The following is a 23,091-nucleotide window of genomic DNA, read 5'->3' as shown; positions in this document are numbered from 1 at the left end:
ACTAGAGCGTATCATGCTTAGCGAAATAAGTCAAGCAGAGAAAGACAACTATCATATGATCTCCCTGATATGAGGAAGTGGTGATGCAACATGGGGGCTTAAGTGGGTAGGAGAAGAATAAATGAAACAAGATGGGATTGGGAGGGAGACAAACCATAAGTGACTCTTAATCTCACAAAACAAACTGAGGGTTGCTGGGGGGGAGGGGGTTTGGGAGAAGGTGGTGGGATTATGGACATTGGGGAGGGTATGTGCTTTGGTGAGTGCTGTGAAGTGTGTAAACCTGGTGATTCATAGACCTGTACCCCTGGGGATAAAAATATATGTTTATAAAAAATAAAAAGTTAATTAAAAAAAAAAATTAAAACCACACTGAAATATCTCCTTACACCAGTTAGAATGGCCAAAATGAACAAGACAGGAAACAACATGTGTTGGAGGGGATGTGGAGAAAGGGGAACCGTCTTACACTGTTGGTGGGAATGCAAGTTGGTGAAGCCTCTTTGGAGAACAGTGTGGAGATTCCTCAAGAAATTAAAAATAGAACTTCCCTATGACCCTGCAATTGCACTCCTGGGTATTTACCCCAAAGATACAGATGTCGTGAAAGAAGGGCCATCTCTACCCAAATATTTATAGCAGTAATGGCCACGGTCGCCAAACTGTGGAAAGAACCAAGATGCCCTTCAACGGATGAATGGATAAGGAAAATGTGGTCCATATACACTATGGAGTACTATGCCTCCATCAGAAAGGATGAATACCCAACTTTTGTAGCAACATGGCCAGGACTGGAAGAGATTATGCTGAGTGAAATCAGTCAAGCAGAGAGAGTCAATTATCATATGGTTTCACTTTTTGCGGAGCATAACAAATAGCATGGAGGACATGGGGAGTTAGAGAGGAGACGGGAGTGGAGGGAAATTGGAAGGGGAGGTGAACCATGAGAGACTATGGACTCTGAAAAACAATCTGAGGGGTTTGAATTGTTGGGGGTTGGGAGGTTGGGGTACCAGGTGGTGGGTGGTATATAGGGCGCGGATTGCATGGAGTTCTGGGAGTGGTGAAAAAATAATGAATACTGTTATGCTGAAAATAAATAAAAAATAAATAAAAAAAGAAAAAAAAAATGCGTTTGACCTCATGATGTTTTTACACCAACGCTCTGTGCTCCTGAGCCTCCATGTCGATGGGTCACTACCATTAGCCAGTGAAAGTGCTTCTTGAGGCCGCCCAGGGACCCCAGGGATCAGGTACATGGCAGCTGTTCAACGTCAAAAGTAGATTTTCTGACCCAGTTCCTGGAGCTCCTCTGCTGGTGGTTTGTGAGGGGGCCTGGGGTCTATATTCTGACCAAGCTGCCCGGGGAATCCTGAGATAAGGGACCAGAGAATCTGGGTGTCTCCTAAATATGTCTAGCCATGTCAGAGAAGAAAGGTAGTCAGGACCACGGAGTTTAACCCCTACACCAGGCCAAGGAAGAAGACCGTCCCACGTAGTATCAAAACCCAAGATCCCAGAAATGCTTGCTCCTTTTTCTAACTTATAAACTTGCAGATTTTCTATACACTCCAACCCTCTGAGCTGAGCTGGATGGTCCTTATTTTAGTCAGGATCATGCATTGTATTTATTTTGTCTCTTTCTTTCCTAGATTCTGGCTTCTGAGTTTCCAACCACAGTCGAGCAAGGGGACCTCAATCTTGTTCTGCAAGGTGATCCTGTAGGACGTCTGGCCCTCATTTGGGCATCATCTCTAGTGGAAGCTTGGGAGAAGAAACTGAGATCATGTCCTGGAATTCTGAAGAACACTGTTTTCCTCTGTCCACTGGGGGTGAGAAGGGTGGGCAAATGGCATATGTGACCTCAGACCACAACAGCGACCTGCCATAGGCCACGTGTCAGGGCTCCCTGTCTCCCACATGGGGCTTGGCACAGCACATCTATGGCTGGCTTGTTTGTCTACCATTTTTCAAGACTGTTGACCTTGGGGTTCTCAATCCTCTTGGAACCCTAGTCTACTCCAAGAGCCAGTAAGATTTCTCCTTCGAGCAAACATGTTGCTGCTATAAAATGCTGCCATCTTCTCACCTTTATCTCTATAAATGGCACATTGGCCAGGATCTGCTCTCCAACTTTCGTGTAATAGAAGGTAACAATCAAGCTATCTTTTAGCTTGGGGTCAGTGAAACTATTTTGACTTCCTGCTAAAGCATCTCTTTATGGATGTGTGCCTTTCTTCAGTCACAGACACAGTTCTCCAGACCAATGGGCCTTAAATTCCAAATCCAAAAAAATTATCGGTATTTGCTTGGGACATCCATATTAATCCATTCTGTCTCCAAAACATATCGATATTTTTTGTTAAGACATTGTAATATGTTTGTGCTCCTGGCTCGCTTGCATCCAGCATATCGTTTTAATTGATTCTCAATTTACTCTTTCTAGTTTTGCACATACACGTTTTTATTTCTTGAGGATTTCCATTGTGCTGTGTTCCTGGTCGTAAGGTCAAAAATACTTCGCCAACAAATCCATCAAATAAAGCAGTCTATGACTTATGTTAAGCTGCTGTGTAAGACCCCTCTGGGAAGTCAGAGTTTGAAAATCCTCTGTTAACTCTTTAACATTAAATATGTGAGAATGACCTGTGAGACTTCATCAAGTACAGCTAAGGGCATATTCCTGATCTTAAAATGACATAATGGTAGATTGCCCACATGCGCACACACAGACGTCACGGGCCACACATCCTTCGAACACAGAAGTAACTACACTAAATAAAATATTAGCAAGTTGTGGGGCACCTGGGTGATTCAGTTGGTTAAGAATCTTGACTCTTGATTTCAGCTCACGTCATGATCTTGTGGTGGTGAGATCAAACCCCACAGTGGGCTCTGTGTTGGGTGTGGGAGCCTGCTTAAGATTCTCTCTCTCCCTCTGCACTCCTCCCCCTCCCCCATTCAAAAAAATTGACAAGTTGAATTCATCGCAGTATAAAAAGAATAATATGACATGACCAAATAGAGGTTATCTCAGAATTGTAAGGCTACTTCAGCAATGAAGAACCCTATTAATGTAAGTCATTACATTAGTAGATTTAAGGAGAAGAATATCATTTGAATTTATGCTCCCACATTTTAAAATAACTTAACATCCTTTCCTGATAAAAATTTCATTTAGCGAGCTAGGAAGGGGAGGAAACTCCCTGACTTGATAAGATGTCTATTACAAACCTAAAACAAACCTTACTTTTTAATCCTAAAGTGTTACTCTTATTCCCTGTAATACATGGATTAAGGCAAGGATGCTGTGGTAGCAGAATAGCAGAATAAGGGGTCCCAAAGGTGTCCATATCCTAATTCCTGGAACCTGTGATCATGTTACCCTAAACAGCAGAAGGAATTTTTCAGATGTGATTAAGAATTTTGAGATGGGGAGATTGTCCAAGACTATCTGGGCAGACCCGATGTACTCATAAGGATCCTTGTGAGGGGAAGAAGGAAGCAGGAGAAGTCGAGTTTGAGTCAGACAGAAATCAGAAGATGTTGTCCTGCTGGCTGGAAAGATGGAATAAGAGGCAGCCTTTAGGACAGGGCATGGGCCCTTCCTCAGAGCCTCTAGAGGGAACGTCGCCCAACAGATATCCTGATGTTAGCCTAGTGAACCCCACTTTGGACTTCCAACCTCCTAAACTCTAAGATAATTAATTTATATTCCTTTAACCCACCAAGTCTGTGGTAATTAGTTCCCGAAGTAATAGGAAACAAACACAGATGCCCATTTCCAACACTGCCCTGGAGGTCATAGCCTAAGTAATAAGAAAAAGAACTGAAGATAAATATCAGGGAGAAAAAAAAAAGCCATAAACATCATTATTTGCTGATATGTCTTCCAACCAGAAAATCAAAGAGAATTAATTATAGTATCATGTTTATAACAGAGTTCATAGGCGTGCCCCAAATGAGAGCAAATATAAAAAGAAATCACCTTCCCATATGCCAACATTAGCCAATTAAAAATGTGACAGGAAAGAAAAATTCTATGCCAAATTAAAATAAACCTACAAAATATCTAGAAATAACCCATTCAGAGATGAAAAATCTCAAAAAAAATGGTAAAACTTTACTGAAAGACATTAAATAAATGGAATGATCTCAAAGATGCGCTGTGTCACTGAATGACATTTGTGTTTTCTCAAGCAGCAAATTCAATACAGTCTCAATAAAAAAGCCAACAGAGCTTTTTATAAAATGTGACTCTAAATTTCACCTGAGGAGAACATGAGCAAGAAGGGTCCCATCACAAAACAACAAGGAAAAAGCAAAAACAGGGGGACTAGACTTCTCAGATATCAAAACGACGTTATCACTCTAGGAAACCAAACAGTATGTTATTGTTATAAGACAGACAGATTGATCACTTTAACAGACCTGTAAATCCAGAAGTGTACCCCCTATGAATGGGAATATAGACTATGGCAAAAGTGGTATTTCAAATGAGTGGTGTTTTTAACTCACTGACTGAATCACTAATGAGCTACTTAGCAAATGGTATTGGACTATTAGCTATCCTCTTGGGGGGAAAAAATGGATCCCTATCTCCCATCATGTATGAAAATACATTCTAGTTGATTTGTTAGGAGCTGGTAGTCTAGTGGGCTCCTTCTCCAACAGATCCTACTGCTTTGCCCAGAATGCAAGATCCAGGCCATTGCCCAGGGCCAGGTTTCCAATAAGAATCCTCGAGGGATGAAATGGCATCTCTTTCTGATACAAAATGGCTGGTTCCTTGAGATAAGTGATCTTCTCCTGTCATGGAAAATGGTGCTTTCTGGGTCTTAGGGGCCAGGGGAAGAGAACCAAACACTCTGAATCTTATGCTGCCCCTGTTTAAGAGAAATAAAGTCCTTTGTCTCTGAGCCACATGTCTTGTGTCCTCTGCTAGACTCCATGAAAATATAACAATGTAGGTAATCACCTAATAAGTAGATTATAATCAAAACCTAAGACCTGATAGGACTCAAAAACTAAATAGAAAGAAGTAAAAGTGTAGAATTATCAGAGGGAAATAGGGGCTATTATTTTTATGTCCTGGAGCTGAAAGAAAAACACTTCTAAGAAAGACACAAAATTTAGAAATTATAATTTTTTAAAAGGGGTAGTAGATAGAAGACAAGTGTAGCTTGATGGAAAATATTTTTAACATATATTAAGATCATAAGATGAGAATACCTCCTAAAAATCAGTAAGAGCCTAATAGAAATGGGTAATGCACATAAATAGGCAGGCAATTCACAGAAAAATTATGTCACCAATAAATATGTAAAATGATCTTTACCTTTGCTATTAATAATAGAAATGCAAATTCAAGCGAGAATGAGATAATCTTTCACCCATGAGACTAGAAAAATTAAAGACCGAATCTCTAGCATTAGTAAGGATATGGCAAAACACTCTTGGTTAGACTATAAATTGGGGCAGCTTTTTTGGAAAGCCATTTAACTGTATCTATAAAAATTACATTAAAACGTTTTTTGAACTATGGAATTTTTTTCTTTTTTTGCAAGCAAAACCATTTATTGAATTCTAGCATATAAAATGTAGAGCACAGCTGTTCAGCTAAAGTAGAGCTGGGGGTGCCGTCGCGCTCCGTCCCACCTCCATGCACACTGCGTCCCTCCCCTGCCCCATGACACAACCAAGTCAGAACTCTGTGGGCACCAGGCCCCGGAACCACTGGGCCAGGCTGGTCTGTGAAATCTGTCACCTTTATTAGTCCACGGTTGACATGGAAGTGTACTGTCAGACTTTGCTGTGCTGTGGGACTGCTCAGTAAAGGGAATCAGTCCCAGATAATCAGAGCTTTCCCCAGAGCACCGAGAATATTATTCCCAGATTTATCTCATCACTATGTTTGGAACGAGCAGAGGTGACATGGAGTATGAGAAACTGTTTGAGACAAAGAAAATCCCATCAATGTGAGGTTTATAAAAGCAGCTGGTGAGCCTAGTGCTTAATCAAGAAAAAAACAAATAAAGCTGACCTGGCAAGAAACCCCCTGATCAGGAATCATGGAACGAGTTCCTCAAAGAGCAAGAGAGAAGAAGTCTTTGCAAACGGTGCTCAGGTGGGAACTGAAAGAACAAATCCTCAAAGCATCTTATCTGCAATTTGTACAGAAAATTGGAACTTTTTTTTTTTAAACCAGCTTCAGATGGATCAAACAAAACACCACCTGCCTGGATGCTAGGACTATCTGAAGACTCCAGAAGTCTTCGGAAGATTCCAGAATCCTCCAAAACCCTTCTCCAACCTTGTTCCTTTCTTATAGTTCCTCCCTACAGTTTTCTAAGGGGCTCCTGATGCAACCACATGATCCTGTTTCTGCAAAGCCTGCCCCGGAGCCTCCTGCTGGGCTTCCCATCATCAAATGAGGCCCTGGACAATGGACCACAGAGGGCACCGTCAGGGCCTTGCTGGAGGCTAAGTGCAGCGGGAGAAGCCCGTGAGCTTCTCCCTGGGGTACTTCCTAGGACAGGGCTTCACTGAGCACTCACACGGGTAAGTCACTGAGCATTTCTCACCTTGAAGAAAACCAGAAAATTCAGACATGTGGGCAATGAAAGAGTCACACGTTCTGACGTCCTAGGTGTTGACCTTCTACTCAGAGGCCCTCGAGGCCACAGCCTCGAGGGAGAAATAAGGAGATGTGCCAGCCACACCACTGCACCCCTGACGGATGCACGACCAGCAGTGGCTGAAGCCCACCGCCCACCCTGGGGAAGGGTCAGTGAGGCTGCCCGGGCTCACTGATCCGACGCCCAGGGCTTGCGAAGGTTGTTAAGCTAAAACGTGAGGGGGTTCTGCCCTTCAGAAGCTTATACTCCAGCCTAACAATGCGCACTTCAGTTGACTCCCAAAGGGCCTGGTGTCAAGGACATGATACAGAAATCCTGAAGAACATGCAAGGCAGATGAGAAACCAGTGAAGGGAGCCTACGTGGAACTGATTTCGAGCTCCCCGGGTCTCTATGATGCTCAGCCTTGACCACACACTGACATCACTTGGGGGAAGTAATCCTCATGCTTGCCCCACCCCTTCAGGGTTCTGATGTCACTGGTCTGGACTAAGGGAGGGCATGGGCTACTATTTATTTAGAAGTCCCCCCAGGAGATGTTAATGTGCAGCCATCCAGGTGATCCTGACAAACAAGAGGAATCTAGAACACTTGGCCCCTGGTGCTAAGTGCCAAAGGAGAAGTCTGAAATGGCCAGTGATTGGGGGATAAGAACCTCATTTCACAACAGCCACTTCATGGGTGTAGCAGGAGTGGAAGGTCAAGTGGCAGTGGGGTGGTGGGGGCCACAGAGTTCAGTATCATTGGTGACAGAAAGTTCTGGGCTTGTGCGTGGATGCAAGAGAAGACCGGGTGACAGAGGGTGAAGGGTGAAAAAGGCAGGAGATAATTTAACCTTGTTTTTGTTCTTTAAGAAGAGAAACTTGAAAATATTATTCATCCATAAGAAGGAGGAAATCCTACCATTTGTTACAACATGGATGGACCTTGAGGGCATTATGCTAAGTGAAGTCAGTCAGAGGAAAGCAAATACTGTATGATCTTACATACATAAAATCTGAAAAACCAAGCTCATAGATACAAAGAACAGACTGGTGGGTGCTGGGGTGGGGGTGGGGGACATACAAAATGGGTGAGGGGACAAAAGTCACCAACTTTGTGCAGCCTCTTTGGAGAACAGTGTGGAGATTCCTCAAGAAATTAAAAATAGAACTTCCCTATGACCCTGCAATTGCACTACTGGGTATTTACCCCAAAGATACAGATGTAGTGAAAAGAAGGTCCATCTGTACCCCAATGTTTATAGCAGCAATGGCCACGGTCGCCAAACTATGGAAAGAACCAAGATGCCCTTCAATGGATGAATGGATAGGGAAGATGTGGTCCATATACACTATGGAGTATTATGCCTCAGAAAGGATGAATACCCAACTTTTGTAGCAACATAGACGGGACTGGAAGAGATTATGCTGAGTGAAATAAATCAAGCAGAGAGAGTCAACTATCATATGGTTTCACTTATTTGTGGAGCATAACAAATAGCATGGAGAACAAGGGGTGATAGGAAAAGGGAGTTTGGGGAAATTGGAAGAGGAGGTGAACCATGAGAGACTATGGACTCTGAAAAACAATCTGAGGGGATTGAAGTGGCAGGGGGGTGGGAGGTCGGGGTACCAGGTGTTGGGTATTATAGAGGGCACAGATTTCATGGAGCACTGGGTGTGGTGCAAAAATAATGAATACTGTTATGCTGAAAATAAATAAAAAATAAAGTCAAATAAATAAATTAAAAAAAAGAGTCACCAACTTCCAGTCATAGATAAACAAGTCATGGGATGTAACGTAAGACATGTGACTCTAGCTAACAATACTGTATTGCTTACTTGCAAGGTGCTAAGAGAGAAGATCCTAAAAATTCCACCACAAAATAAAAGGTTTGTAACATAATAAAAATATATATGGGGATGCACATTATCTAAACTTACAGAGGCGATCATTTTGTAATATATACAAATACTGAATCATTATGAAAGTAATACAAAGTTATAGGTCAGTTATAGCTCAACTGTTTGAAAAAGGAGAGAAACTTGAGCTATGTACATACAGGACAGGAAGATCTGGGTAGAAAGAGAGCTTGAAAAACCAGCCGAAGGGACATCCAATTAATCAAAGTCCCACAGAGACAGGGAAGGGTAGTCTAGACTAGAGTACAGATGTGCTGCTTTTCTTTTGTGTGGAAAAACACAAAAAGGGAATGAACCTTTATTTTTTAAGATTTGTTTATTTGAGAGAGAGAGAGGGTGTGTGAGTGCAAGCTTGAGGGCGGGGGAGGCAGAGGGAGAGAGAGAGACCATCTCCAGCAGACTCCATGCTGAGTGTAGAGCCAGGTGCGGGGCTCGATCACATGACCCTGAGATCACAACCTGAGCCAAAAGCAAGAGTTGGATGCTCAACCGACGGAGCCACCCAGGAGCCCTGGGAACAGACCTTTATTAAGTATTCATTTTGCTAGAGACCAGGCTAGGTAGTTCTAATAAATGGTTTAATTTCATCTTTCCAGCAAACCCACCAGGACTCTTGTGACACAGAAGTTCCTGTGTCTAGAATCCCGGGGATTTAGCTGTTCTGTATTCGTGCTATTTCCAAATGTAGAGTTCCCAATGGTCACAAATCCTCCTTATGGGCCCAGCACAATTTATTATGGCAAGAAATAGCTACATAAACAGTCCAACTTAAAAATAAAGAAAAACAACTGACAAAAATACAAAATCTTGGTGCCTCTACCAATGGTTTTCTCACATACCTGAGAGCCATGTTGTGGGTGGCCATTCCCAGAGCTCTCCACTCCAGGATGCACAGGGCAAAGGACAGGGTCACTAAAGCAGAGTCCTCATCGCTGTCCAGGTTCTTGGAGGGCTGGAAGAGCAAGGATGTTAATTCAACTTTCCCAGGGATTCCATCACACAGCGACACAGACTCATATCTCAGGGGGCTTTGTAAGTCAGCCATTGGGGTCACTTGGTCCCGTAGCATGACCCAGGGATGGGGGAACTCTCCGATTCCTGAAACACTCTCTCCTGTGGTTGGAGAGGGAAAAAATTGAAATGAGGGAGCTACTTTTGAGAAGCTGTCATTGTCCTTGGTTTCATTCCTAAGAGGCTGTGTTCATCTCCAAGTGTCCTCAGCGCGGGAACAATAATGCCATGAGACCCAACTGTGGGAGTGGGTTGAACCATCTTGATTGCTAAACAGATTGGTTCCCCGGTCCATGATTCAATACCCTGCATTTTGGCACAGATAATCCTTTTTATATGGAAATCTCAAAAAGCAGCTCTACACAAAGAGGCTTCCAGAGCTGCAAATCCATGCTAAAGGCTTAAAATTGCACTAACCCTGAGCACAGCATAGAGGGAAATATATCTTCCAAGTCTCCTTCGCTGGAGACAGGGTATATGGATTCTTCCTTTAAAATTCTGCTTACATGTTAAACAAACACTTATCCAAACACCAATGTTCTTGCTGCTCTATTTGATCATTGTCTGCCATACAGCCTAAGCAGGAATGGACTTTATAAAATGCTCCTCATGTTCCAAATTTAACCCAACGCCTCCAGCCCCGCTTCCCTGACCCACCTCCTGTCTCTTCCGTGCACAGTACTGAATCCATCCTAGATACACATTGCAGAAGCTGGTGCGGGTTATCCCCTGGAGACACGGGAGGTAGTCATCATCCACGTTAATGTTGAACATGGCAAGGTCACGCTCAATGTAATGCCACTTGGCAAAAGGCTGCAAGGACTTCAGAAGGGATTCGTTTTTGATCCAGGAGAGAAGTTTGGGGGACGTTACCATATAGTAGATTATGCTCTGCAGAGATAAAGCAAGATTATGAGCCCTTCTAGCCAGTGTAAAGACAGAATTTTTTATTTATTATATCTCATAAAATCAGTCAGTGTCAAAGATTGACATGTGGTGACACTGTGTTTCCTGCTAGGTTTTTTGTAAAGATTTCTTTATTCATTTATTTGAGAGAGAGAGAGCACGTGAACAAGGATGAGTGGGGGGAGGGGCAGAAGGAGAGGGAGAAACAGACTTCCGGATGAGCAGGGAGCCAGGTGGGGCTCGATCCCAGGACCCTGGCATCACGACCTGAGCAGAAGGCAGAGGTTTAATTGACTGAGCCACATACGCGCCCCTTTCTTGCTAGATGTAATGCGTAGAACTCACCTGAGACATTCTAAAATGTCCTCTCTTATGGGTCACCACAGGGATGAAGGAAGTGAGAACAGAACGCTAATGGAATATGCCAGAACAGAAGTTCTGGGGTGAAGAAGAATGACAGCCAGCCTGATCCTTTCTGAGAGAGACACACAAAAGGGCCCTTGGGATACTGCAGGCTTCCTTGGATGCCCAGCTGTGTCTGATCCGGCTGAAAGAGATGGGGGCAAACCCTCTTCCAGGACCCCAACCCAGGAGTGTTCAATGAACGAAAACACCAAAGTTCTTACAGAAAGTATTTATGACGAGGCACTGTCGAAACACACATGCACATGTAATCCCGGGTGCCCAGACAGTGGACATCTGCGATGCCTTCCAAAATAACCCGTGTTCTCCCTCCATCAGACACGCCACTTAGGAATCCGAACTGGTGAAAATGCCACCCTCAGGCCTTCTCCTTCTGAGTCACAGCTTTATCAAAAGCCATCTTGTAGCTCATGAATGAACTCATCCTTCAGAAAGGCTAGCTCCGGGCCGGGAGAAGTCCAAGCACAGCAGAGAACGTGAAACTCCAGCTCCCGTACGGGCGCCTCTGCGTGGGTGGGAGCATACACTCCCTGCAATCTTCTCTGTGCTCTATTACCACGGGTGAACGGACGTGGTGCTCACAGCACTGAGGCTGGGTTCCCCTCCCCCAACAGCCCCCCCCCTCCCCGAGCCTGGCTTGTATCTCACCTGGGAATCACCAGCATGGGGCAGGGCGCTTGGTGCCAGGAGGCAGTGCTGCACGCTCTCGTGGCCCCAAACCCTTAGCAAATGGCCTACTCTGATTGTAGACACATGTTCCTCCAAAGGGAGGTGACAAACAGGAATGCACACAGCGTGGGCCTGGCCAGGGCATGGGGACTATCACCTGTGACCACAGTGGGAAGACACTTCCAGGCAGCCTCCTGCCCTCTCACCTGCTCTTCCCTCCCCTGGGCTGGGATGTGGAATCTAGAGAACCAAGGTTGGAGGTTGCTAAGGAGGGTCTGGTCTCAGGGTCTGAGGAGTCTGAGCAGGTGACGGACAGACACGTGTGGTCCCCGGTTTAGGGCCAAATCACCGCAAAGGCCTGACTCAGCCGTTCTCGGTTGTTGGGACTGCCGGCAGCCTGGACCCTGGGAAGGTCAACCCATGGCTCATGACGTGTGGCCTTCCTCTGCGGCATATTCCCTACTAGGCTTCACAGCCCACCCGACCCCAAATGGGGAGAACAAGGGACCCCAAATGACATCTGCGGTTCTCACTATCCCATTTCTGCAGCACTGCACCCAGGACAGCCCTGCTGGCCTGGAGAAGTCCCTTCTGTGACTTTTCCCTAAGGAAAGAGGGACAGAGAGGGAGGGAAGGAGGCAGAGGCCCAGGAAGCTGAGAGTGGGAGGCGGGAAGGACAGAGCTATAGCGGAGCCCAAGTCTCTTCATTATTTTGAGGCTTAAAATGAGTGAGTGTGCACGAAGGACTCAGTGCGAGGCCTGGTGTCTCTGCCTTACCCCCAGGAGCTGAGGTGCGGGGAGGCCACAGTGGTCTGGAGCAGCGCCGAGGCCACGGATGACATCAGGGGCCAGGAGACAGCTGAGTCTATGGTTCTCGAGCCAATCTACTTGCTGGCAGGATAATTTAGAGCTCATAGGACGCAGGCAGTGCAAGCAGTTGACCCAAAGCTACAAGCAGGAGGGGACCCGTGACCGTGGCCAGAGGCACGATGTCTCTGTTGATGGTGACAAAGGCCACAAAGAAACTGGGTCTGCGTGAACATCTGGCTCTAGAAACATCTGGTCTAGTTTTTCCCAGTATGTCCTAATCCATGTACCAGACAGGAACAACAAAAAAACTCAAAGGACGTTTACCTTTTCATCCACTTCTAGGGAGAGAATGGAAATCACCCCTCAGCCGATGAAGTCAGAATAGTGAATGAGGACTTCGAATCCCAGAGGCTAAAACTTCCTCCCCCAGGTCTGGCAAAATCTTGCAGTGTCGACTTCCCAGCACACCCCGCAGCTTGGCTCCCCCTCCTCTGCCCCGGCCCCCCTCCCCTCCCTCCACCAGGGCATGAGGAGAATTGATTCCTCTCACCCAAAGAACACAGAACATGCCCAATCCTTGCAAACCATGCCCCGCTTCACTTGACGTAGTCAGAAATTCTGTGAGGGAGACAGAGTCAGTGAACAGTGTGAAATCCTTCAGAATCTGTCAGGATGGAATGGGTACAGCACTAAGTAAACCTGATAAGTGAGGATGGGGAAAATGAATCGATGACAAGGAACCTGATCCATGTTGAAAGCAAGACCTCTTCTGAATGCGCTCACCATATCTGTCCTCCAGCAGGGATTCTCCCGGCTCCTCATTTTAATTGTAGATCGACCTGTTCTATCAGACCATTGCCCTGTGCACATTCTAGGAGAGGGTCCCTGGCAGGAAGCTCCACATATCCGGGTTTCACGCTCCCCATTTTGCAAGGTAAGCAATAAGCCCCTCTCATTTCTGAAAGGCCTGGACGGGAACAATGGCAGCGGGAAAACCCAGCCCTCATGGAAAGCTGATTTCTTGACTGCAAAGAGGGTTTTGAACACTAATAAACTGAGGGGAGGCGGAGGAGGCACCAGGGAAAATCTCCAGTCATCAGGAAGGAAATGATTTCAAATATATTCATAGAGGGTGGCAGAACTGACCCAGTTTATTAGGAGATTAAAAAAAAAATCCTTTTGTGTAATGGAATGATTCCAAGCTTTTCTTCCTTCTTGATTTGCCTACCCAATAGAAGTAATAATAGTCATGACACAAAGAAAGAAACTCTGAGCTCTTGAAACTTGAAGCAGCCCAGCACAACAAAGGTCATTTTGTTTACCACGTAACCAAGGCTATAGAAGAAAACAGTCATTAGTTTTTACCCTAAAATGCTGCTTCTCCTGCCACTCAGCACTCCTGACACTTTCTTTAACTAACTCCACGGGGTGATAAGCCCAGGTTCTGAGCTACCCCTTACCAAAGGGCGGGCAAGCCCTGAGTGCCGTATTTAGAGAAAGCCTCACTGAACAGTCCCGTCGGTGGTGACGTGAATTAACAGGACGTGCCAGGAGGCCCCATCTGCCCCCAAGTCTCAGCCCCTCCTGAGCACCGACTCGGAATTTAAGAGAAATCTGTTTCTATGGAGCACAAATATGTCTGTAGTCACTCCCAAGCCTCATTGTGTATTAAATCACTTAGGAGAGTAATTTAAAAATACAGGTGCTAGGGCCCTTCCCCAGGCCCAGGGAATTGGAATTTCAGGGCAGGACGTGCAAATCCATAATTAGCAGCATATTCAGGGAGTGGGTTGCCACGGGGCTGCCCCCGGCTCATGAGGAGACCCCAGAAGGGAATGCACCATCACTCTGTGTGCCTCTCCCACCCCACCCGAAACTCTCATGTTGGCATCAGCCCCCTTTTTTGGAAAACAGAGTTAAGGACATTGTTCTCCCACAAACTAAATACTACCTGGCAGATTCCAAGGGTGGTCGGGGCTCCTTCAGCCTCGCCGTTTGCATATTATCCTGGATTTCTTTCTCAGATTTCAAATTGCCATTTTAGAAAACATACAGGAGGGCACCTGGGTGGCTCAGTGGGTTAAGCCGCTGCCTCCGGCTCAGGTTATGATCTCAGGGTCCTGGTATCAAGTCCCGCATTGGGCTCTCTGCTCAGTGGGGAGTCTGCTTCCTCCCCACCCTGCCTGCCTCTCTGCCTACTTGGGATCTCTTTCTCTCTGTCAAGTAAATAAATAAAATCTTAAAATCTTAAAAAAAATGCAAAGAATTGGGAGACATGTTTCTTGGAGTTAGGAGAGGAGGGAAGAGAGTATCAATTTACTTACTAGTGCACGGGAGGGATTTATTAAGAAGCAGGCCCCGGGGGGTGCACCCAAGGCCTCTGGAAAACCAAGAGGGTAAACCCAGAAAAAGTATATCCTTCCTTCTCCCTCACTCTTGGTGACTTGCTCTGTGGCCACCCACATGCCTGTCTCATGGGAAGGCTGTCTCTGGGGGGGAGTCCCAGTTCACAGAGATGTGGCTCAGTAGTGAACCCCATTCTCAACACGAAGACCTACAGCTGGCCGATCAGACTGTCACCAACATCTGAATCCCATCTGTGTAGACTGCTGTGGCCCAGACCCAGGACCCATGTTACCTTTGTTCATTTAGTCCAAAAAAATGCCCTGGACACCGCCCTATGCAAGTCATCACACTGAACCCTGGGGACCCAGAGAGAAGTCTGGTGTGTGTGGCTCCTGTGCTGAGGGAGCTGCTACAGGGTGAGTAGGAGAGATTTCAGAGCAAGGCGAGGTGAATGTCTGCACAGCCCCAGGGGAGCTTGTGTGCAGAGGGGCAGTGGGGGGAGCTGGAGGATACCTGGAGGGGTGGGGGCAGGGACCACAGGGAATGTGTGTGCAAAGGCGGGGGTGGGGAGGATGGGGCAGAGTGGAAACCACCGCAAACAACACGGGGGCTCTGGGCAGTTTCTGTGTGGGTTCCAGGATGCCCAGAATGCACATTCCCCACCCCGCTCAGCTGACATGGACAAGCTTCTAACCACCAGGATACAACAGGGACCTACTGTGGCAGCTGCCAGGAGCCTTTCTCGGGGACCACAGGTGCATGCCTGTGGATTTCCTTTCCATCCTTTTAAGCTTCCATCTAGGAGCACGAAGTCTCCAAAGTGGTGCAGCAGGTGGCAGAAGGAACCCAGGTGCCTAGGACTTCCCGGCACGGAGCTGCCACCCCCTTCCTCGTTCACTTGTGAGACAGACAGACTTCTCACAGGAGCGTACCACGGCTCTTTCAGGACCCACTGACAAATCCAGGTTTGGCTCTGGAAGAAAACGTCTTGCAGCCTAGTTCATAAAGCCGAGGGAGTGAACTGTGGGGTCAGAAGGCAGAAGCTCACAGCTCCCCGATCTGCTTTCCAAATCTCCCCCCACGTATATAAGACTGGGTGAAACATGATGGTTTGGGTGAGGTAGGATGGAAACTTGTGCATCAAGGTGGTGACCACGAGCCAAAGACCCTTTCTTACAGAGTCTGTGCAGGAGAGCATGTCACGAACATTTCTCATTGCAACTGCCTGGGGATGTGATAATTAATGAGTTACTTAACCTTCTGACTTTTTGCAACCTGTCTTCGATTTCCTGTAAACCTTAGAGGTACTGGTGCACACGTGGGACCCTCCTCAGTAGCTATTCCAAGTCTCGAGATGTCTTCCTTTCCAGTTGGTGGAAACCCCCGAAGCTCCAGGCCCCCGTGTTCTCTTTCTGTTTCGCATTTCCTCATCTCTGCCGGACCCCCTCTTTCAGCCTCAGCGGGTGGGCATCTGGGATCGCAGACGGATGAGCATCCCCGTGGGAAAAGGCATTAAGATGTGGGCCCCTCTGAGGCCAGGCTCCAGGGCTCCCGCAGGCAAAGTGCTCCCACAGAGCAGGAGCCAACGCAAAGACCTCCTCAGCCTTGGCTGCTCCCACCTGTCCCTCCCCCTTTGGAAAATGCTGTCACCCCCCTGGCCCTTTGCACCCTCACTCAAAGCTCACACTCGTTCTCTGGGAGACTCAGCTGCAAACAGGGACATTTTCTGAGGTTAGAGCGGTGGTGCAGACATGGATACTGAGCTACAGGCAAAGGATGCTCTTGTCTCCACCCAAGTGAGGAAGAAAGGCTGTTGAAACTAATCCTAACTGGGCCATTTCGCTCTACTTTTGGGGCTTTCCTATTAATAGGCTCCTATTATAAAACCATTCTGGTTCTAGGGTTTTCCTATTAATAGGTTCCTATTATAAAACCATTCTGGTTCTAGAGTGGAAATGGCTGAGTATCTAAATCAATACTTGGGACACATAACCACGGAGGCCTGGAGATGTCTGGACACTGCCATTTACAATTGCCCCCTCACCAGGACTCGGCTGGGTTAGAACAGACGAAACAGATCCGGGTAAGAAAAGGAACTCCCTGTGAGTGTCCAGACTTAGACAGTGACTCAGGCCATGAACCCCAAGCAAAACAAAAGCCCTAGAGGATTTTTAACAAACCAGTGGTTCCCAAACCTAGCGGGGGCTCTGATTCAGAAGATAAGGGGAAGCTTCAGAATCCAGCTTTTTGCAAAACATCTCAGGAGCCCCTTGACCCAGCCCAGAACTATTCCTCAGACAAGTGTCCAGAGCCCAGGGCAGCAATACCTTGATGTAGTAGCGAATGAGGATCCTCCGGAGGTCGAACACCTGCAGCATGGTGGCTGCGCTGTTGTCTACGATGCTGCAGCCCTCCAGGATGTACTGAGTCTGTGTGATCTCCCAGGTGAGCCAGCGGAAGTGAAAGGCAGCGTTGTAGGACAGCAGGTGTGGCAGGTGGCCGGGCTGGCAGCAACAGCAGCCTCTGTCCTCCTCGTCACCTTCCATGATGGCCTCGACCTCCCTCTGCTGGCAGTAGGTTCCTAGCAGAGGACAGACAGGATGGAAGTTATACAAGGAGTCATTGGGTCACGTCGGTTCAGAATGGACTTTCCCCTTGGCCTCGTTAGAGGGGAAGATGCTAGAGAAAGTCTGGGAATCAGTGTTTAATTCTTTAATTCCCATGTGAGTTGCAAAGCTCATCGTCACTAATTCCTTTCTTCATTCATATTCATTCTGATGGCCATCTCCTCCCCAATTTGTGTGTGTGTTAGAGGAGACAGGTTTCATGGTGCTCAAGACACCAATGGCTGAAATGTGGGACGGTTATGTCCTTGAGTTCCCCTTTCCAGAAACACGCAGGTCGCAGCTGAGTGCGTAAGAGGTTACGTAAAGGTGGCAGGTGGAGATGTCTGAGAGTGCGTAGGAGCCTGCTCAAGAATTTTCAGGAAGGTAGGCTTCCTCCTTGCTGCTTTCCCTAGAAGAACTCCATTGCCTAACTCTGCGGGCACACCACACATGCTACCCAGCCTCGAAAGTCACCTCACTTCACGTGTCTGAGGGCGGCATGTGGGGGCCCCCAGGTACACTACCAAAGGAGTTCACTCCAAAAACAGGAGACGATTATGGGTGTCAACCACGTCTGAAAAAGAGACAGCCTATCTTCCTCAACATCTCTGTCAATGATTTGAAGGGAAGCACACACAGTATGCCCATGACATGGTTCCTGGTACCACCTGCAAGGCAGAGCAGAAACCTAAAGTCATTTCTGCAGATGGGCGGGAGGACTGAAGGTGACCTCCTGAAAGTTAATAGAATACATGAAGTAGCCCGCATGTTGTTTCAAAAAACCAGCCACAGGGTTTGTGAATATCTAGTAGTGCATTTAACAAACACTTCAGTTGATTGTATGTATGAACCAGAAGTAGGAAAAGAGAAAGATACTATGTGGAATGGGTTGAGAAGCCCTTGGATGTTTTTAGCTTAGGAGAAATGGAGTCTGATTTCTGTCAGAGGAGATCATGCTGGATGCTGTTCAGAGAATGGGCTGGAGAGGTATGAGGGGTGGGAGCCGTGGCATCGGGGAGCTGCTAGCTAACACAGATGAGACAGCGGTGATTTGAACAAAGGCCGTTGGGGGAGGCAGGGAGAAGTGATTGGGTTCTGGATCTCTCTGAAGGTAGCCTGATAGGATTTGTGAAACAATTTGCATATGAGATGTTGAAAAGATAGACAAAGAATGGTGTGAGGGGTTCTGACCTGAACAAGGTGTAAAGTGAAATTATGCTTCACAGAAGAGGTAAGATTGTAGGGGTGGGGCAGGGGGAGCGGCCTCTGGACAGGCAGATGGAAAGACAGGGAATTTTCTTTTGTCTATGTGAAGTTTTAGCTGTTCACTATTAATCAAAACGGAGATGTGGGCAGACAGTCGGATGAAGAAATCCGGAGTTCAAGGGAAAGGTTCTGGCGGAGATTCATAACATCTGAGGGAATTATCAGGAGAGAGGAGCTATTTAAATTAACCTGTGGAGAGGGGAGAGGTCCTAGAGCTGAGCCCTGAGCATTCCACTCAGAGGCTGGGAGCGTGAGGTGCTACCAAAAAAACGACTGAATAGAAGTGGCCTATGAGATCATAAGAAAACCAGAACATAGCAAAAGCAAGTTAACAAATAAAATAAAGAGTTTCAAGGAAGAGGGAACATCAGCTATGCTAAATGATGCTTAGAGGTCAAACTACAAGAGGAATTAACTGTTAGATTTGACAATACAGAGGCGAACGATAATCTTTGCAAGAGGTTTCGGTGTCATGATGGGTGGGGGAGGGGATGGCCACTTGAGCGAACTCAAAACAGTGGGAGAGAAAAAAGCAAGGGCAGTTAGTGCAGGCAACACTTCTGAGTAGTTTAAAAATATGACTTTATTATATTTTTTACACGTATGTCGGATTGCTTGCTATTGTCCCAGAGATCACTGGTTTCTGTTCCTTTAAACTTTTTATTATTTGCATCAGTTTGAATAGTTTCTATTGCCTTGTCTTCAAGTCCACTGATCTTTTCTTTTATCCTCTAAATGTTTCACCTCAGACATTGCATTTTATTCACTTTTAGAATTTCTCATTTTTCCTCTGACTTCCTAACAATATTAATAACTCTTTGCAACTTGTTTTCTTTTCCCTTCAACCTCTTTGGCTGTGTTTCTATTTATTGTTTTCTTTTCCTGGGATCACTTTTTTCAGTGTTTTTTCATATCTAGAAACTTATATTACACGCTGGATACTGTTGATGCTCTAGTATTGACTGTCTGGACTTTTCTGTTATGTTCTGTTAAGTCGTTAGTTTGTTTGCACATCTGCTTGATTCTTCTGAAACTCCTACTTAATCTTGAGAGTTTCTAGAGTAGACGTCTAGCGCAATGATATCTCTACTCCTGCAGCTTGGTCTTTCCAAGGTCCCGGTTGAATTCCTGGGATGTTCGACAAGGTTTCTCCACTGCATGACTGGAAGTGCTACACCTCCGCTCTGTTAGACCTCTATATCCTCCAGTGAGCTCACACCTCCAGTGAGCTCACACCTCTCCAGTTACTATTCTCTGCCACGACTCGCCTCCGACTTTTAGCAGGTGAACATTTACCCAATCACTAACGAGGATCCCTGTACAGATCTCTGCAGGACCTTCTCTGTGAAATTTCCTCTTATCCACTCCTCTGACCCAAAAAGTCCAGCTTTATTAGTGGTCCAGAACTCAGATTCTGCCTCGCTAGCTCAGTACAAGAATTGTATTCTGTTTGGATCCTGCCTCCCCTTTCTACACATAAGAAAGGGCCTCCAGGAGGAGAGCAAGGGTAATGTTAGGGAGATTTCTGTGTCTTCTTTCTCCCAGTTGACTGAATATATATATATTTTTTCCCCAGTTTTGTAATTGTTTATGGCAAGAAGGATAATCCAGGACCTGTTAGTCAGTCATGGCTGAAAGGGCAACTCTCTGGATCCTTCGACATGTCTTCTGAGACAATTCTAACATGAGACCTCTCCCTATATCCATTTCCATACCATTCACTTTTTCCAAGACCCCTCAGTGCCTGGTACTTAGTGGGTGCTAACATCCCCTCAGGTGAGATGCCTGAATGAATGAATGACTGAATAAATGAAAGAGAGATGTGAATCCCGATCACTGTATGCACTGTATTGAAAAAATGCTCAGCAGATGACATTACGCACGTGGCTGATAAAGCCAGTGTCAGTACTAAGCTGCTCTACAGTACGAATGAGATGGTCCTGATGGGTCAGAGATGGAAAACTACAACCTTAAAATAATAACATACCCATGGAACTCTTAGGAAAATGGGCAATGAGATGGGAGTTGACCAGGAAGGGGGACGAAGCAGGTTGTGTAACGCAAAGTGTAACAGTGAAGAGCTAATCCCAGATCTTGTGACTCTGCTTGTCTTTCCCCAAGACTTAACTGCTTTTGGGTCTTGGCTGAAAACACTCTTTTTAAAAACATTTCCAGGATCTCTTAGCTCATCTGCAATATCAAACTGGTAGAGATGTATAGAAATACATCCCTGAGCTATAAACAGTGAGTAAGTCCGACTGCATGCTCTGGGCCTTCCAGAATGAGCAACGACCATGGAGTCCTAACCAATCGTCCACGGGGCCCCTAGGACTGCGGGCACTAGACTCTGGGGATGGGGGATGTCTGGTCCCACCAAATGGCACACTGACCACCCTGGAGTTCTCCCAGCAAATCATATAATTCAGCAAGAAACTCTTGTTCCATGAAGAAGTGAGACTGTTCTTAGGCTACACAAGGAGGAAGCAGAGAGGAGGATTTTCACCTCGAATAGGTTAGCAAAACTGGTTAAATGCCATGTCCCCCCAGATCTGCATTTCTTTACAATTTGTCTCTCTGTGAGAGACTGGATGTCAGGGTTGGTTTTCTCTCCCCTTACATCAAACAAACTGGAGTGTGTGTGTGTGTGTGTGTGTGTGTGTGTGTGTGTGTGTCACAGTGCAATGCAGAGTTTAGACTTCCACCACGTGAATGAGGTAAGTAAAACCACACACCATGAAGAATGACACCGATAAAAGGACAGGTGGGGACACAGTGCGCCATGAAGGACCACCATCCACAGAGACATCGTAACTGCTGCGGACTTTTAATAAACACTCAGTTAAGGTAGGTCCCAGCACCTTCTCTTAGGAAACACCTTTTGTTCCTTTTACAGGATCGTACTGTAAAAGAAGAGGAAACTAAAAGACCCAGTCTCTTCCATACGTGCACTAATTTGCTGCTCACGGGCAAGTCAGGACCCCAGTCTTCTCAGAGAAGCTCATGCGTTTCAGAGCGTGTCCCCTCCAAAGGGAGCACCGGAGGCCAACTGTCCCCACACTGTGACCTCTTGCACCATCCGTGTGAATGAATGACGAGTGGGCTGGCTGTTTCACTCTGCGTTTCCACTGAAACCGACTCCTCGCATCTTTTCTATCACAGTGTTCTCATGATCTAAGTCAGCGGGTCACAGGAAGGCATTCAGTAAATAATTTTTGAATTATTTTGACAGTGTCCTAGGGTCTTAGTTCTGATAGACAAGAATGCCTACTTAAAGCAGCAGGAATTAATGTTTTGAACTGAAAATATATCTAGTAGATCCCAGATGTCTTGCCACACAGGCTATATATCCATTTCCTGAGTGTGGCCACAGTGTGGGGCAGCTGTTCCTGCCCAAAGACACTTTCTGCCTCTCTTTGCTGGTTTCCCAGACAGCAAGCACTGCTCCCCTTTAAGTGCTGTCTGCCATATCTACCAGCGACAGGCTGGGTCTGACTTATTTATTCACACTTATTTCCCAAAAGGAATGAAGTCAATTTAAGAAGACATATACGGTACAATGGCAAATGATACAATTTAGGTAAAAAGGGGGATAAGAAAAAAGTAGACGAAGCCAGAATGATGTTGAGAGACACTAACTACATTCTGTGATACCCTATCTATTTACTAAAGGTGGGCCACAGATCGCACCGGGGCTTTCTAGAAGCCAATGTACAAAGAGAACATGCATAGTTTCTTGTGTCTCTGAGACAACAACAAAATAATTCCTTGCAAGAGTCATAGCTATTTCTGGCAAAGACACCAAAAAGATAATATTCCCAGGACCCTAATAAAAGGAATATTTCAGAACACAGTGAACACTGTCCTTAATGGCATTGTCCAGAAAGTACAAACACCAGCTTCAGCGAGCTGTTCTAATACGGCCCAAGAGCCATAAAGAAAAATCATAAAATCACCTCTATGGGTGGCCAAAGAGTTCAGCCTTAAGTATGTGGTTCTTGCGTCTTCCAAGGGCAGATGTCAGGGACTCCTTAGGGACAGGAGAACTTCATCCTTTTGAGGAAATCCTTGCTATAGACAGTTTCTCTCCACCCAGTTCTGACAATTATTGTGTACTGAGTGGCAGTGGATTTTACTGTGTCCCCCCCAACAAGCCCAGAAATGTAGATATTCTGTGTAGCTGGTTAGAGCAAGAACCCTGCCCTCATTTTCAGCCAGACCAGAGGTAGAGCCGACATTCTCTTGGGAAAGTTGGGAAGCCAAAGTGAACGGTTGCCTGGAAAGAAGGTCCTGTAACCAAAACTCAACTCAAAGCGTCCTCCATTCCGTTCCAGACAGCCTCATGGGGGAAGGGCCATCCAGGCTGGGAAGGCGGGCCCAAGGAGAGAGGACTTGGGGAAAGGAAGTCAGCCACTTCCCCTGAGGGGAAGCAATGGGAATGGGGATTAGGGAACGGGCTGTTCACCAAGAGGTCAGAAGACATTAAGGAGCTGCTGGGCCATTATGTGATGGGGAC

The 23,091-nt window shown here is 46.2% G+C and overlaps 1 pseudogene; it reads right to left on the bottom strand.

Annotated features, from left to right (window-relative positions):
- Positions 1-23,091, bottom strand: part of LOC116573607 — a 922,392-nt pseudogene that overhangs the window by 882,327 nt on the left and 16,974 nt on the right.

Source organism: Mustela erminea, chromosome 14, assembly GCF_009829155.1.
Source record: "Mustela erminea isolate mMusErm1 chromosome 14, mMusErm1.Pri, whole genome shotgun sequence".
Classification (NCBI taxonomy): domain Eukaryota; kingdom Metazoa; phylum Chordata; class Mammalia; order Carnivora; family Mustelidae; genus Mustela; species Mustela erminea.
The sequence above is the reverse complement of the archived record's forward strand: the minus strand, read 5'-3'. Positions and strand labels throughout refer to the sequence as shown.